This window comes from Poromitra crassiceps (genome assembly GCF_964638095.1).
Source record: "Poromitra crassiceps genome assembly, chromosome: 15".
In the NCBI taxonomy this organism is placed as follows: domain Eukaryota; kingdom Metazoa; phylum Chordata; class Actinopteri; order Beryciformes; family Melamphaidae; genus Poromitra; species Poromitra crassiceps.
Genome location: NC_139634.1, coordinates 28,300,620 through 28,319,362, shown reverse-complemented (window position 1 = coordinate 28,319,362; position 18,743 = coordinate 28,300,620). Strand labels below are relative to the sequence as shown.

The 18,743-nt window shown below is 44.5% G+C and overlaps 1 protein-coding gene across 1 annotated transcript in view; it reads right to left on the bottom strand.

Annotated features, from left to right (window-relative positions):
• Positions 1 to 18,743, bottom strand: part of diaph2 (diaphanous-related formin 2) — a 568,359-nt gene that overhangs the window by 42,965 nt on the left and 506,651 nt on the right. The gene's annotated exons all lie outside the window — the stretch shown is intronic.

Genomic DNA, 18,743 nt, shown 5'->3' with positions numbered 1-18,743 from the left:
ACCCTCAATGCAATAGATATTCTTTCTCTCCCGATTGTACTGAATAATTAGTTATACTATGTCTTTATCGAGTAATTGTCTGGACTGAAGCCTGCAATATGAATTTGGTACATTACCAAATGTGTAAACAGTGGGTTTATGCACATTTGTTTAGGCGTTTACTAGTAAGCATGCATTATATCGTTGATATTATTCGAAACATTGGAATCTGTAAATTGCTATTTAAGCACAGCTTATTGCTTGACAATGTCATAACCTGTGTGTCATATAGCATCTATCATCGCAAACAATCAGGTGAAGGAGCCTGTAATGGGGGGAGGCTGATTATACCATAACACCGTACAGTACTACAATGACAAAGGAGGGACATGACACCTTTGTCTTCCACTTTCTTGTGGCAGGGGTGGAGCTAACAGTCAAAAGTATGTCATGCAGACGCACACACATGCCCATGCATGTGTGTGCATGGCACATGGAGCATCTCTCTCTCTCTCTCTCTCACACACACACACACACACACACACACACACACAGAAGCGTCATGCCCATTTTGATTTTTGAGATTTTTTTTTTTTTTTTTAAATAAACATAGGCTATAATATTATAGGCTGTGTATGGTAGTTGAAACATAGTTTCAAGTTGACGTTTATTTATGTTTGTAGTTAAAACAAAAACATAAATACTGTATAGGCTACACAGTACAACACAAAAGGCTGTTATTTACCCTTTGTCGCCACCTGGTGAGTAAATATATATGTAACTAAAACCATTAAAATTGACAACCAGTCCGCAACTTTTTTTCCATGTATCTACCTTCTGAAAAGGCAATACCAGCCAAAATAAACATTGTGTTACATTGCTTTGAAACGTGTGGTCTCCCTTTTTTGTCAAGTCCATTGAGCCTGGGCAGTGGCAATGTACTAGTCTGGTGATTATGGATCTTTCCAGGAGGCTGAGCAGTTTGGAAAATAGCCTTATGGTTACACCTGCTCAGTCTGTTAATTTAAAATGAGATATTCCTCTAAATCTGGCTTCCAACCCCCAAAATCTTTTTTTGCCACCGCACTTCGTGCGCCGCGAACTCTGGCGCCGCCCGCAGGGCAGCGCCAGAGTTCACCCCCTCGGATTGTTGGCTTGCACGACGCCCCTGCACACATGCACACACACACACACACACACACACACACACACACACACACACACACACACACACACACACACACACACACACACACACACACACACACACACACACACAGAGCATCACAACGTCTGTTTAGCCACCACAAAATAATATCATATCAGCAAATGTGAGGAACACATTTGAATTATGAAACCTGCGGTTAATTATGGATTGGGGGGTGGTGGTGCAGAAGTAATGCTTTAGACAGTTCCCAGAAACACATGCTAGGCTACATGCTACTGCACAGACCCAGTGCACACTCCCTGGCAACTAACAAGTCAGAAAGACTCCTGACTGTAATTAGCTAGTCGGCACTGATAATGGTTGGTCTTTGTTGTGTGTGGATGTATTCAACCCATTTTCTCTGAAGGAATACTCTTCAAATGAGTGCGTAAAACAAAATGTGCTTAACTTGAGTTGACAAGGAAAACGACGCTCTTGTCAACAATAAAGTGGCAAAATGATTATATATAAAAAAGCAATTATAACCACCACTCATCCTTATAGGCAGATGTGGAAAGTGATAGTCAAGACAGACATAAAAGACATTGATGAAAAGAGAGAATAGACCCTTGATGTTGACTTCTGTCAAAACTTTCTTCTTGGACTTATACATATACTTTAATATATTTTTTTAAATTATTGGTGCATTTTGGCAGTTGTCACACACACACACACACTTGACAGACAAGATTTTCTAACAATTCAATATCTATGAATTAATCCTCAACTCGACGTCCTCCCCATAAGAGTCCAACTTCTCTGTTTTATCTGCTTGATGAGATGAACTTTCTCCATTTTATGTGGACCAACGATTCCATTTCCCTTTTGCAGAAAGGGCTGCACCTGCAATTCCAAAGAATTGTAATGGGCTGTCAACCACACACAAAAGCCATCGTCTCCAAAGAGGGAGGCAAAGATTTGGTGGGAGAGCGAGGAGATGGGGGAGGGAGACCGGGTAGGTGGGGTGACTTATAGAAGGGCAGCAGGACGGGGGTGGAACTAAGGAAGGGCGTGCCTTCCCCTGCCTGGGAAAAAGGACCAGGCCTCTGGGAAATAATGGCGTTCTAGACATCCATAGAGCCCTGTTTTGGGGGGTCTGTGACCCTGGAGGTTTTGGGCGAGTTGGGGGATGGTGAGTCAGATGGCCCCATTGCTTTGTGCCACAGTCAGCACTGTTTGACAAGTTGCTCTGTGCACCAAGTAGTAGCAATTGAACTTTTTATAGAAAACAGCAGGTTCTCCTCACCCACCCACCAGCAGCTACACCAGCCATCTATCTGACTCCGCCCCCAACAGGCTTCAAAACAGAATAATAACAAATAAGAAAGCGTATTGTGTGCACTTCAGTCAGTCGGTCATTGGACAGGACACACACACATACACACATACACACACACACACATACACACACGTTTGTCTTGTATCTCTACCGTTAGGCAGTGAAACACAATTTCACAAGAATGTGAAACAACATTTTGAGATTTTAATCGCGATGATTTTAGACACTCAACATCTGGCTTTGTAGCCATATCACATTATCTGCCTTTCTGGCACCTGTGCTGTTCTTCACAGACCATAACACTTGGTCCATATGACTACAGTATGACTGACTGTGCTGTACAGACCATAACACTTGGTCCATATGACTACAGTATGACTGACTGTGCTGTACAGACCATAACACTTGGTCCATATGACTACAGTATGACTGACTGTGCTGTACAGACCATAACACTTGGTCCATATGACTACAGTATGACTGACTGTGCTGTACAGACCATAACACTTGGTCCATATGACTACAGTATGACTGACTGTGCTGTACAGACCATAACACTTGGTCCATATGACTACAGTATGACTGACTGTGCTGTACAGACCATAACACTTGGTCCATATGACTACAGTATGACTGACTGTGCTGTACAGACCATAACACTTGGTCCATATGACTACAGTATGACTGACTGTGCTGTACAGACCATAACACTTGGTCCATATGACTACAGTATGACTGACTGTGCTGTACAGACCATAACACTTGGTCCATATGACTACAGTATGACTGACTGTGACAGCAGCACATGGACTGGGTTTCTCCAGATGACTCTCAGTATCAGCCTTAGCACACTATTCAGAATCAGTGAGTGTGTTTGTGTGTGTGTGTGTGTGTGTGTGTGTGTGTGTGTGTGTGTGTGTGTGTGTGTGTGTACCATGGCAATAATAATATACCTGACAAATCAAAGTAAAAGAAGTAAAAGCCATCTGATTGGCTCAAGGTTGAAGGACATAAAGGAGGACAGGGTGGGGGAAAGGGGGAGCTGACTGGTTCCAGAGGAAGCTGAATGGAGCTGGCCTACTCCCTGTCTGGAGCCGGCCTGTGGTGGGCCTTAGCAGGGAGGCCTCGGGACATCCACATGGCCCATTCAGCCATTCCTTCCAAAGGGCCAAACTTTTGTTGGCTCACAAAGGGCCTGACCAGAGGTGCTCCCATAGACTGGAGCCCCGTTCAAAATCACATTACTTCCAGTGAAATCCTCCTTTCTCCATATGCCAGTTAACTATGTCAGTGCCATTGTCTCCTCCTTGAAAAAGCTCTCCATTTTGGCATGATGGAGGTTGGATGTGTATTATTGCTTTTATTGCTACATTTATTCTAGAACCAAAGAGCCCCCCCCCCCCCCCCCACCCCCTACTTCCTCCTTTCCCTATATTTTTTTTCTTTGAAGAAAAATCTGGGCCACATGCCCCAAAGGAACGCAAAGTGCTTTAATTCATTCGCACCTTTTCTCTCTGACTGCCATCTCCAAGGCCTCTCTTTATGCCCAGAAGTGATTTGTTCAGGCTGGACCATCAAAGCAATTATGGCAGCGGCCTGCTTCCCTATTATGAGCAGAGATGACTGACAACAGAGAGATGGCGGCGGGGTTCGAAGGGCACCTGGCTTCAATTTATTCGATCTGAACACATTTCTTCTTTCATTGGCATCCACTCAAACAACAACACACAAACAAACTGGTTAGATTATCTCCTGTTGATTTTTTTTTATAAGAAAAAAACACTTGAGCCAATTTGCTATATAGCTATCTTCCATTAATTCTCACCTTCCTGGGCTAAAGTGATTGAGTGGCACAGTTAGATGATGCCGGGCAGAGGATGCCAGCGATGTAACACAATACAGTGGGGCTATGGCAGGCAGTGATGTGTAGCAATTAATGTAATGGACATGAGAGAGCACAATCCTGGGACTAATGAGAATGTCTTATATTACAGTGCAAATGCACGGGGTCGCCAGGGCTCATATCATTAGTGGCTATAGGAAGATGCCTCACCACAAAAGGGGATACTCCATAAATGGATAATGCGGGCGGAGAGAGAGTAGAGTACGGCGCCACGGAGACGATGTTCCATCCAAGAGTCATAATTCTGCCCGGAGTGACAGGTCATTGGGATGGATGGAGGCAGGATGCGAGGGGGGAAATAAAGCAAGTAGAGAGAACAGGGCATCAGGGTTGAAAAGGGGAAAAGGTGAGGACCGGGGCAAACTGAGGGTGATATGGGAGAAACAGGTTTAGTACAGTATGAGAGTGACGGGGCAGAGGTGAGAGCATGAGACAGATAGATAGATAGACAGACAGACAGACAGACAGACACACAGATAGATAGGTAGATAGATAGATAGATAGATAGACAGACAGACAGACAGACAGACAGACAGACCGACACATAGGTAGATAGATAGAAATTTAGGTAGATAGAAAGATAGATAGATAGATAGACAGACAGACAGACAGACAGACAGACAGACAGACAGACAGACACATAGGTAGATAGATAGAAATTTAGGTAGATAGAAAGATAGATAGATAGATAGATAGATATAAATATAGATAGATAGGTAGATAGAAAGGAAAAGGGAAAGAAAAAGCAATGGAGGAATGTGATAGAGAGTAAGGAAGAGTGTGCAATAGAGAGAGAGAGAGAGAGAGAGAGAGAGAGAGAGAGAGAGAGAGAGAGCGAGAGATGAGAGCATAGCGTGCACTCGTGCAGACAGTGAGGGAGCCATATGACACATTGGCTAATCACTCTGCTGTCTTTGTGTCTCAGATGCCTGTCTGTCATCTCGGCCATCAAGCCATCAGGACCTTGTGCTTCTCTCCCTCATTGACTGATTCCCCTATTCAATTATTCAAGGTTTATAAGCAGGAAGCATCCATTCAGCCAGCAGCACATCCAGTAAAATAATGAAAGGGCTGCTTCTTCAGCCGCATCGACTGTCATCAAACTTTTACAATTGGCAAAAGAAAAATCAATTTCTCAGACAGACCGTTACCACCATTGTAAACATATTAACGACGGTGCCAAGAGTGAGGAAAGAGCCCTACCATGTAAGAGACTTTAATAATGCAGGCCATGAGTGATTTTACATGCTTTCTCACTAATCATAATGTATGGTTGCTGAATATTTACAGTGTAAATGTAGAATGTGCAGCTGCACAGTAAATGCAGTGTGTTTGTATGTATGTGTGCATGCTTGCACGGGCATTCATTTGTGCTATAGTTAGTCAGAGCGGACTATGATGTAGACCACATGTCTGTTGCTTTAGCTTCAAGCTGACCTCGTGGTCTCCTGATAAAAGTCCCCTCTGTGAATCATGCTGTTCCATACAGACCGTGTTAACCGCTGGCCTGTTCCATACAGACCGTGTTAACCGCTGGCCCGCAGAGCTACGCTAAGCTTCAGTAAACGCACCCACAACTGCACAACTCACACAAAGAAAAACAAGCCAATATATATACATACATGCACCCAGACACTTGACAAAGAAATGTTGTGTGTGCATGCACGCACGCACGCACACACACACACACACACACACACACACACACCCACACACACACACACACACACAGGCACACACAGGCACACACACACACACAGGCACACACAGGCACACAGGCACACAGGCACACACACACACACACACACACACACACACACACACACACACACACTCCATCCGTCACTCTTCAGGAATCTTAGGGAACATCACAGTTCCCATCTGCCATAATCCGCCCCCGGGCAACAGTGACCCAAGCTAGTGGAAAGAAGTCATCTGGAGTGGGAGAAGAGACATCATAGTTGAGGTAATGCAGTGTGCAGCCTCATCCTTTACTTAGCTGGCAATGCCCTCGGGGGTGGAGGTGTTACTCAGCAGACTCCACTGGCTTTGCACTAATGTTTGACCCCTAAGACTGCCCTGGCCGTCGTCCTGCCATCATACTCCACAGCGCTTTACTCTACTCCATAGTCTATAAAGCATGGTCTGGATGTATACTCGTCTCTGATTGGCTGGCAGGTGTGCGTTAAAACCGTTTAACCCACATGTAGTCTAATCCCATGTAGTAAATTCATCCGCTACCCAGCCTGTGCAGTGGTGTAATCAAACAGCACAGCAACACCACAGGATGGCGATGTATGCGGACTAGATGAACGTTACATCCCGATGTTGCCAAGGTTCGTCCCATTTACTGGAGCACTGAACATCGTTTACTTTGCATTGCGAATGCTTTTATTTTATATTATTGGCAAATGACCATGCTATAAGCGGGATGTGCGTTAAATTATTTTAATGCACTTTGCGGAGGCAACCAACTTCGCCTCAACGTTGTGCTTTAAAATCATTTAACGCATATCTAGGAGTTGATTATCACTTACTTACATGGGACCCCTGGTCAGTTTACAAATTCTCAGCACAATCCAAGCTGTTCCTCTTAGTAGCTCTGGAAGGTTGGGCAAAAATGAATACAAGGTCAATGAGGTCCCGGTCCTGTATGTACAAGCTGACTGAAGCTCACTGAGATGTACTTTGTGTGCTCTGTGGATGAGATTTCAGTGAGCAGTCTGTGTGGGAACGCAGACTGTAATGAATGTTACTACGGCTAGTGCGTGAGTGGGGTAAAAAAAAAAACATATCTCAATGGGCTGACTCACCAAAGGACGGTACTGCGGCCCTACACTACAGGATTGGGGATTCTAGAGCAGGTACATAGACGTCTGTTCAGATGTGCGTTTACAGTGGTTGAATCCCCGATCGTGTCTGCCTGGGCTGAGTCTAGCAGCTAAATGCTAACTATGCTGAATGGGGAGTAGGGGAGGATTTACCCCACCCTGACCACGCCCCCAGCCAGCTACCCCAGCGTCTATGACGAGACATTGACTGTATCTATTGCAGTGAAACATGGAATACTGTACACGGATGTACTCCCCCCCCCCCCCCCCCCCCCCACACACACACACACACGTCGTCACAAATCCCTAGCCCTTAACTTCCAACTACTTAAGCCTCATCCACTGGAGGCAGAGGGTCTGTACTGTGGCAAAGGGTCTATTTTTAAACCTGACATATTAGCCATCTCTTAGGAGAGTAACATTCTAATTTATGGAATTCATGAATACCAAGCTGCTGTGTTTCCTTCTTGTTTATTTCCACCCTTCTCAGCACAGTGAAACGCTTTTGGATGAATTCAAATAAACTCAGACTCAGTTGGGGAGGATCCTTGTCTTGATAAGAGCCCAGATGCCAATCAGCTCCATGTGAAGAGGGAGCTTGGTTGCTCTTCACACCCTTTTGGGCTTCTGGTAAAGATCTGTGCAGAGTTGTCGCTGATTTCCTTCTTCTTCAGCCTCCGATAGAAGCACACACTTGCTGTTAGATGCACAGGTGCACAGGCAATAATTCTCTCTGTCTGCCAGTTGCTCTCTCTCTCTCGCTCTCTCTCACGCCCTCATATAAAGTGTACACACAAAGCGTTGTTGAGAAATGTTGTTCTCTCAGCCTCAAATCCCATAACTGGTCCCCTCCCTCAAATCCCCCCTAAAGAGAAGCTCCTCACCCCTCAACCTGCCTTTATAATTAATTTACTCATTAGCCCCTTCGAACTGAATATCATTTACATTTAACCTGAGTCCACCTGAGATTCACCCCCACTACAGTTCACCAAAATCACAGCATAAGGACAGCCACTACAAGTGAGTTTTGTTTTTTTACAAACTCCTGGCCAGGATCAGGTGGAGAGCAAAGTGAATTTAAGATGGTGAAATAGTAATCCATCATTCAGCTGGGCATTCATTGTACCATTACAAGAGTGCAGCAGAGGTCCTCTGGCAGACCTCTGGCCAGGAATATTGGCTTTGAAGGCTAATGACCTCAAATTGTACACTTGTGGGTAATTAAGCATAGCCGTTCCCCCAGTAGCTTACAACAGCAAATATGTCATTGTGAGAATAAACAACAATTAGAGTTACACTCATTATGCACTAATTGCATCATTGTATGGAGCAATCACAAGCAAGAGACATGACATCTTAGTTAAAGCTACAAACGGAAAGACGATCATAATCCAAACATTTAACATTCACCCCCCAAAAGGGAATAAAAGAGGGAAAAAAAGAGGGGTACGTCAACACTGGGAATTAAACAGTGGTCGACTCCACCAGCTGAGCACATGAGTGATGCTTAAGTGCAGGAAAACTCATACAGGCATGATGGGAAAAATCTGAATCCCACTCAAATGCCCCCATCAGACACTAATCAAATAGAAGTCAAAAGAAGAAATAAGAAGAAAAAGAGTCAAAAAGGGGAAATAAAAAAGCGAGGAGCAGCTAAAGCAGAAAGTGGGATTAGTGCTAAGTAACTCAACGATGCATATCACTTTTCCATTACGGGAAACGGAATAGCTATTTCAACTGCTGGAATCTCCATAGCTCTGTCCTTCCATCGCTTGTTCATTCACGTGTAAATGTTGCACACACTTTATAGCCTCCCATTTCTTTTCAGCCCATATGAGCAAATGGGAAATTTGCTGTCGCATCAATAAATAAACTGGACGCAAATAAACAGGTAAATAAATAAATGCGAAGAGCCGAGCACACGGGCATCAGTCAGCGTTAGTGATGGAAGCGTGTCAAGCACAATCACGCTTGACTGGAGGGGGAGTGCCTGAGCGGAGGGAGGATTCTCGCTGATTGCACGGCCAATTCCCCTGAGAGAGAGAGAGACAGAGAGACAGAGAGAGACGGAGACAGACAGAGAGAGAGAGACAGAGAGAGAGAGAGACAGAGAGACAGAGAGAGACGGAGACAGACAGAGAGACAGAGACAGACAGAGAGAGAGAGACAGACAGAGAGAGAGAGAGAGACAGAGAGAGACAGAGAGAGATGGAGACAGACAGAGAGAGAGACAGAGAGAGAGAGAGGGAGACAGACAGAGAGAGAGAGTAGCTTCATTTAACCCTCCCCCGTCCCTCTTGCCCTCTTTAACTCTTTCTTGCGCCCGTCTGTCATTCACTTGATTTCATTGGCTTGTGCGCACTTCTCCGCTACCTTCTCTCTCTCTGTCACTTACCCAATCTTCTCTCTACCCAATGGGACACCAGGGAGCAACTTCCATTTCTTTTTCTCCTTGATGTGAAGCACTTGGACCGTCTCTCCCAACTTCCTTCTCCCTCTCTATAAACTACTTTGTGCTCCCTCTCCTCCCTGCGTACAGTAAGGCCTTATGGGACAACATGACATGGACCTCCTACATTTCACCTCCAGCTCCGCCAGATTAATACACACACACACACACACACACACACACACACACACACACACACGCACAAACAGGCACACACACACACACACACACACGCGCACACACACACACACACACACACACACACACACACACACACACACACACGCACACACACACATGTTGTGACCTTGACTAACTTCTTACGTATATTATTTGTTATTTATGTTACTATACGGTATAAGTCAAATGAAAAACCAAACAAACTGACTGCATTCTTGGTTAAAAGTGGATTGGGACAGGGACACTTGGGATTTGTCTCATATTCATACAAATACAGTAATGCTCGTCACTCATCAGAGCAGCAGCGGATTTGCTTTTTATTTGGAATGACAAATGGATGGTTGACCACATCGCCGCACGTGACGTCAGGTCTCAGCCTTGAAACAAATTGAACCTGGTGGCCAAGCATGGCGTTGCAAGTCACCATGACGCCCTGCAGCCCAGAAACGTTTTTCTCTCCTCCACTTACACGGGGAAAGAAGCAGCTGTAAAACACCGGGAACATTTTTCTGGGAGTCACTCAAAGTCAAAAACGACTCTTTTAATGATCAAGTTTTAAATGAGGAGTCCATTTTTCTTCAGAAGCCACCCAGAGCCGTTCTCCATGGCTCTGGCCACTGTAACTCCGTTCATGTGGGGGACGACGAGTGGCGGGAATACCTAAGCAGACAGGCGCACATGACCGTGGACCGCACATCACAGAAATAAAACCAGGAAGAATATGAGCTTCAATTTGCTTCATGCGCTGATGGGCAGCTTATGTTCAAATGAATGTACGGCCATTGTATATACCCTAATCCAGGTTCTTTTATACAGTACCTCAAAGTGACTCACTGCTGTTATCATAATAGCAAAACATATTGAAAGATGTGCACACTAATGCAACCAAGATGATTTCCTTGTTTAATCTGAAACGAGTAGGCTTTTGTCTTTTCCTTGATTTTGCTGCTTACTATCTCAAAACGAGAGTGAAAGAAGTCTGGTTTCATGTGTTCACTTCAGGCTCCAAGGCAATGAATATACAGTACATATTTATTGCATAATGACATATGAATCTATCCTAATCGGGCTTAATTTTCTGCAGCAAAAATGCCTTCAACCAAACTGCCATGAGGCAACCAAAAATGCCTTCAACCCCTCAATGTTCCATTTTCTAAAAGTGAAAGAATGCACACATATTGGTGCATTTGCTCAACTTTTTTTTTTTACATTTATTAAAACAAGTTCCTTGACAAAGCACAGCAAACACTGAATACTTCCAGAACTGATTCTTACTTTCACTGCCTTGCTGCCAGATTCAGATTTTTGATTAGACTGGGGAAAACGGTGTATAATTAGCAATTCAATTTAAAAATGTTGTATTTTGTGTTTGACTTGCAGATTGTCCCAAAATGAGCAGAGTCAAAAAACAATGAACAACTCTATCTTAATTGTCGCACCTCAGAATTGTGGGTTAATTAACACTTTGGGAAAACATGTCTAAATCGCCTTGTCTTCAACACTACTACAACAGGTGTGGGGGGGTGGGAACACAAGTTTCAGAAAAGCAATGTTCAAGATCCAGCTTCTCCAGGATGGAAACTAATAGTATACTCATAATTCTAAACATAGCATTTAATGATAAATCCTTACATACAGTATTGAGAATGGTAATTTATTGAACACATATTGAACACAGGGTTGAGCATTATTGAAACCTTCTGTCCATACACACGCTCTCTCTTTATCTATATTTGGGGGGAAATTACCATTATCACTCATTGCCTGGTCTGCCTCTCTTTCCCCATGCTCTGCCTCTCTTTCCCCATGCCTCCTCATTACACATATCAACCTTGCCAAATGGGAAACTGAAATATTAATTCCACATCATGGTGGCTGACAGATTGTAGATAGTGGCCCACACTCCAAATGCAAACAGCAGCCCGGACACAATGTCTTCATACTGTAGTAATAGCCTCCCCATCTCATTTAATGAGGGCACACACAAAAAAACAAGAGTATGATGGAGGAGAAGAGGCATTTGATTCTGGCAGCGCTTCTCATTGTCACCGGAACACATCGCACCATCCTATTCCACCGCGCCTTATTTATTCTGCGGCTGATCATCAGTTGGCCCCGCTGTACGCCTAATGAGCGATAAATAAGGTTTAATTCAAGCGGCACAAGTCGCCCATCCTTCAGTGCTAAGCATGATCGCCGAGGTGAGATTCCATTGGAATATTATGAGGGCAATCTTTCAGCCTGGGGGATGGCTCCGCTGCCTCCCTCATATTTGGCTTTCAAAGGCATTCCTTTGTCTTTAAGCCCTGCGAGTTATAGGCCTATTAGGAATTCATCAAACAATGAACGATATCAATCTTATTGTGCGAATGCGCGCCGGGTAGAAATAAGATAAAACCCTCCATTACAGGGCCTCCGAAGAATATGTGCCCTCCGAAATTGATCCAGTATTGACAATTTACACTTCGGGTGACCTTTCATAACTGCCCACATACTTGAAAGCCAATAGTGCTTTGGAGAGTGGATAAGGGGGAAAAATAGAAGCACTGAAAAAGCTTGAGGATATAATTAAAGATGAGAAGTTAGTAGCGAGTTTTACTCTGCAGTTGTTCTGTGATGATCCACTAGGTGGGAGGGCTGAGTACGGTCGATGAGGCACTGTACCCACAGGGCAGGACAATATTGGACATTGGACATAATGCGTTAAGAGCTCCGAGTCCATTATACAACCGAGGTCATTGAATTCATCTCTGGAAAAAAGTCAGCGGTACCATGGGGAGGTGGGCTCAGTGTGGCAAGACCCCATGTGGGACTTGTAAAAGGGGACGAGGGTAAGGCAGTGGCACCAAGGGGGGGGGGGGCGCTGAAAGAGAACCCTGTTGATATCCTCCAACCAAAGTAGATGGCTTACATATAAATTAACAGCAAGGGGTTAGCAGCGGGGGCAGGGGGCGTGAGACCCACAGAGGTTTTATCGAGATTTGATTTATCCTCTCAAAATGGCTCCATGTCACACTTCACTTACTTTACTGTCCTGTCTTGGCAGAGTCAAGCGATGGATCGGTTATGCGCCAAGGGTACTCAAACGGTACATAAAATCTTCATCTATATTTCCATGATGGCTTTTCGGCTGCGGATGAAAAATGATCAGGTCCGGTGAAAGGTCTTTGGGGTCAATGGGAGGGACAATGATGCTTTGATGCTTCTGTGCCCTGGCACATCAAACCGTAAATGGAGTGACCAGACCATGCCTCGGTTCTGTGCCATCTGCCTTTCCCTTTGAGCCGTTTATAAATATCCTTATCTATGAGGAGCAGGTGATGGCTTTCAAGCAGCATGTCTCTACAGGGCTCCGCCCCCCATCCACTCTATTGATATCTCCCATCTACTAAGCCATGCGGGCCAGAGCTAGAGGCACCATCACCCTCTGGGTCTCCTCGCCCCAAATCCCGTTAGCTTCCCACTTCCTGTAGGAGCGCCCTGGGGCCGCCCCCCATGAATAACATCTATCAACACCCCGAAGAAGAAGAAGCCAGGAGCCAGAGAGTCAAAGGGCTTGAGCCCTCGAGTGAGAAACATGCTATAGCAACAGTGCCTCCCTATCTCATGTGTGACACGCGTGTGTGTGCATGTGTTGTTTGTGTGTGTGTGTGTGTGTGTGTGTGTGTGTGTGTGTGTGTGTGTGTGTGTGAGTGGCTGCATGCGAGTGTGCATGCGACACCGTCAATAATGAGAACAATAGCCAGAGAGGTAGAGAGACAAGCAGAGGGAGATAAAGCGATGGATACAACATATGTGTGAGCAAATTAATTGCTAAGGGAATTACGATCACTATCACTTCCTGTGATATAATTTAAGAAACAAATGTGCAATCTCCCTCCCAGATCGGAGGCAAGATAAGGAGACAGCTCGCAGGTTGAGCAGAACATGTGCTGTCGTCGCCAGGGTCACGCGGATAACAAACACAGAGATGATAAGTTAAGCTATTAAAAGATCATTTATGTCAAGATGGAGGGCGGCGGAGATAAGACAATAAGGGGGGAAATGCTTTATCTTTGCCGGCCTCTCTTCTTCATGCCACTCCACGCTGGCCCTTTCATTTGCAGATTCATTCCCCTTTCTGCCTTTAACATTTCATGAGGGAAAATAGGTAATTTAATCTTCATTAAACATACAGGGGGCGCTCTCTGGCCTGACTGGCTGAATTAACTGCTATAGGCGTGGGGGGGGGGGGGGGGGGGGATTAGACAGTTGGGCTGGAATTCCGTAAACCCTGAGAAGCATTATATCACTGCATCTTTTTTAATGGTGGTAACGTGATACCTCTCTGGTCAATGTCAAAGAGGTCCTTCAGAGACTTGCAGCACAGAACAGAGGGGGGAGAACTTTTGATGGACTGACCTGTGAAGGTGAAGCGGTAGAGGGGGGGCAGAGGGAGGGAAGGAGAGAGGCCCTGGTTTGGGATCTTAATGACTTTGAAAAAGGCAGTAAATAAATAAGACTGGCTTGGTTCTGTTTGAAATCTGATTGATGTGTCTTTTGGGGATGCCCCCCCAGTACGAAACCCACTGAGTCTGTGGCTTTCATCCCGGCCCGAAAATCGATGGGCCAGGATGTATGAAAGGCTGCTCTCTACCCACCAATCTCCTGCCAGATACCCAGGTACCTAGCAGGTGGGGGGGAGGGGGGGGGGGGGGGGGTAAACTCACATGCTGTTTTAGCACCCCCATTCAACTGAGGTTCAATTTTGAAATACACACTGCCTCTGGAAAAGCGGTTTTGTAATGTAACCCGTCAAGCCAATTTGATACAAAATACTGTTTATTGTCTTGCAGCGATGAGAGTGAACCCACAACAGAAGCCTGGCTCCACTGGTCCCTATCAATCCATCCAGTTTGTCTGTTGAATTAGGACTGGCTGCTGTAATTGCATAACACATGGCTATGGCCTCCTGGGTTAGCTTTCCATCTTACACAAAGTGGAGACAAGCAGATAGGAAATGCTTCTGGAATTGGGCATAATTGTGATTGGCGGCAGCTAAAATTGTACTCTGCATGCCTGATGCTTGAGGAATTGTGTCGGAGTTTAAGCTAAAGGATAAAAGGACGACAAAGAACCGCGTGCTGGGTTGAGATGAACCACTCCCACATAAGCAGTGACGCTGGTGTGACTCGGAGAGACTCCCTCTGATACGCGCCACTCGTTTGAGGATGACAAGAGGTTAATCAAGCTTTAAAAGCGTGAGATTACAACAGACATGACAAACAGGCGTGAATAGATTCGGCACACTGTGTGATTGAACGGCTGAGAGAAGCTTCTCTACCAAGAATCTCTGGGCCTGAAATGTTGTCAGTCGCTGAGTCAGAATTAGAATGCAATCAGCTATAACCAAAAACAGAAGAAAGCATAGAGATCATTCGCATTCGTTCTCTAAAAACTGACACTCAAAAGTTGGCAATTCCCACCATTCCCAAAAATACTAAGAACCAAACGACAGCGTTCAGTGATTCTGAGGTGCCTTTCATCACCAAATCATCCGTCATTGGGGACCTTAATTGTTTCTTTTCACAGACTATATATATATATTTTTTTTTTCCTTCAAGTGTGCACACCGTCTTTGCATTGGAGCCCTGTCACAAAATGAGACATATTCCCCCAGTGCTGAACTCATTTCCACATTCTATTGAGAAGAAACATCCATAGAGCCGCCATGGCAAGAGGATCTTCCCTTCACCTCAGAGTAGAGAAGCCATGATGCTGTTTATCACACCACAGTATGAGGCGCCACATCAAACAACAACAACAATGAGCATTCAGTGCATACTGCATTCTGGGAGTATAGTCATGTTTTCTCAGTGCATACTGCATTCTGGGAGTATAGTCATGTTTTCTCAGTGCATACTGCATTCTGGGAGTATAGTCATGTTTTCTCAGTGCAGACTGCAGCTGTGCATTGGAGGGGAGGGGGGGAGTACAGATCCTGTACAGGTCACATTACTGTTCCGGGCCGGCTGTTACATGGTTATTACACCATAGGCCACGCCCACTTTCACCAATGTTGACTTAATTTGACGAGTACTGCCTCGCTGAACATGCGTAGCAAGTTTCACGCAATTCCATCATCATATAGTTTTTGGGGATTTGTAGTGCCCCCTACTGTTCAATCATAAAACAGCTCTGCATGCAGACATGGTCATTGATGATGTCTGCACATCTTCTCAAAGTTTTGCGATGATTGCATAATCGGTCATGAAGTTATGATAATTTAGCTGACAGGCCACACCCTCTCACAAATTTATGGAGCTATTAACGGTTACGATGATCTGTCATTGGGCCAAATTTGACGTTTCTGTGATGTACTGTACTAACTCACAGGAATTTGCGCCAACGCGGACACCTCAGTACAGTAGGTGTTCCAGACTGACTGACTGATTGAGTGAATGACTAGTCTCTCAAGCCAGTCTATCTCTTCCACAATCTTCAAATGCTCCAGAGACGGTCTTTAGCCCATCAAAATTTGGCCAGCCATTTAGGAAAAAAAACACTGCAGACCGGAGGAAGTTCGATGATATTCGCTCAATCACGACACATGTAAACAAAACCGAGGGAGGTGATTGGAGAAATTAGCGGAGGTACCCACCTTATATCCGTTGAGAACTAATGGACTGATTGGACAAATGAGCGGATGTCCCGCCTAAAGGTTCATTAGTCATTATTTTCATTGGAGTTTCCCTTTCCGTTTTGACCAAGTTTCCCCTGCAGGAAGTACTGAGTACTGACGGGTAGGTGGGAGCATTTTCAAATTGTAGAAGCCAACACATCCGTTTTAAGAGACTAATGAATGACTGACTGACTCACCCGAATATGTGGTGTTATTACCATGGCTCCGCTATCAGGCGCAGTTGTAAAAGCACCATGCACACTAGGAAGACTCTGATAAACAATGCTATGTAGAGAAGAGTGCGATATGGTTGAGGTGCCACCATTAGATCCATAGCATTCTTGGTGTGGTTGTCTCATAAGTATAGAGTAGGATAAGACTGTGTAGGTCAACCACATACATGAAATATAATGCACAACACATTCATACAATCAAAGACATACAGTACTGTATATGAACTCACAATGCAGAGCCTCAGGCATAGAACTTCCAAGCATATCACACCATATAGACTGAATGCATAGTGTTTGTTTACACCTTGTTATTGACAAATACTTCAAGAGTAAAGTGAACTTCGAAATTCGATCTCTCTCGTATGTAAGCACACTAAGTGCTTTTAAATATTTAAGATGAAAACAAAATAACACCAATAGTGCTAGGTCAAACATTGCAATCCAATCACACATGGCACAGTAAATGCTCCACATCTCCAGACAACATAAATAAATAGAGAGTAAATAGTGAGGGCGGACAGACACGGTTGCAACACACAGATGCGATCTGTTGAGGCGGCCAGATAAATCAATTTCAGCCAAAGTTGCCTGAAAGTAGGCCAGGGCACAAACAGCAAGAATCCATTAGAAGAGGGTATTTCTGGGGTGCTGTTGCACATCAGTCTGACATTTAGCAGACATATACTGTAGTGCTGGAAAGGACAAACAAGCGTGGGATACACAGAAACACTGTACATGTCTGAAGGCTTAGAGGTCTGCAGACCTCTCTAGCAGAACACTTTCCAACACATGGCCACAAGACAGGAAGTGATGTCATGCTCTGTCTCAGTAAGGTGGACAGGTAGATGATTCCTGGAGCTGCTCCACGCCACAGAGATGATGCTGAGTGAATCAAGGACTATTTTCTTCATGTGATGAGAGTGCTGAGTCCTATTAGACCAAATTCAGTAGTAATGCATTGTATTATATTGAAGTTTAAAGGTAATCTATGTAAGATTTTTCCACTGTAATCTAGCCTATCCTAATCTTTTGACCTACAGAGAAGATTACTCTGAATAGGTCATAAGATATGATGGAGGGATTTTCCACGGGTTATAAATAAGCTCCTCCCCTATAGCCAGAGCCCTTTACCGCCCCATATAAGCATGCGGGCTCAACCAGCTATACCTCTCATAAATTGCCTTTGACAGTCAAATGTAAGGGTCAAAAACAAGAGTAAACATTGCTATTGTCATTGCTATTGACCAAAGTAATTAAGACCTATGCCGAGTTGGCCGTTTGTCTCCAGAAAAGTGTCACAGATAAGTGCAATTTGCTTTATCTAACGTTTGCTATCTGGACTCTCTCTATTGGGGAAACTAGTCTAGTCCCTGCTAACTAGATCCAATGAATACACCATTTCCATTACTCAGAAACATGTCACGCCGCGCCTGATAAAAGGCAAAGTTCAGTTGGTTTGTAATGTGTTTCCAGTATATATACAAGATTATATTTGGGTCAAACATATCTCTTCGAAATGGCTAGTTGAATCTTGAATGGCCTATTCAAGATCATATGGGTGATGCAGAACTGGCAGTAAAGATGGTCAGGAATGTTCATTTATGCACAAATTCACTCTTCTCGTGATTTATAGATGAGACCTGTTGTGAATTGGGTCGTGATGGTTTGTCTTTTTTTTTAAGTGGGTCCCCAGAAAAAATAAATAAATTGGGAAACACTGTTATAATCTGTTCATCTGTTATGCTACCTGTAGCTATGTTTAGCCATTACAGTAGATATATCAGAATTAGATCTGGTGTCATTTTATGTTGTCTTCTGTATTCTGTTCTGTACAGAGAGCAGAGCTACCTAAGCGCACAGGAGCGAGATAAGGTTATCACCCATCAGCTCTATTTCCCTTGAGCATCTGATCTTTTGGCAAAACACAAATCAATGATTGGTCAACACGGTCTATTGTAATGTGCCACAGCAAAATCACTGACCTTAATGATATTAATCCATAGCTCACAAGCCTTGGAGTG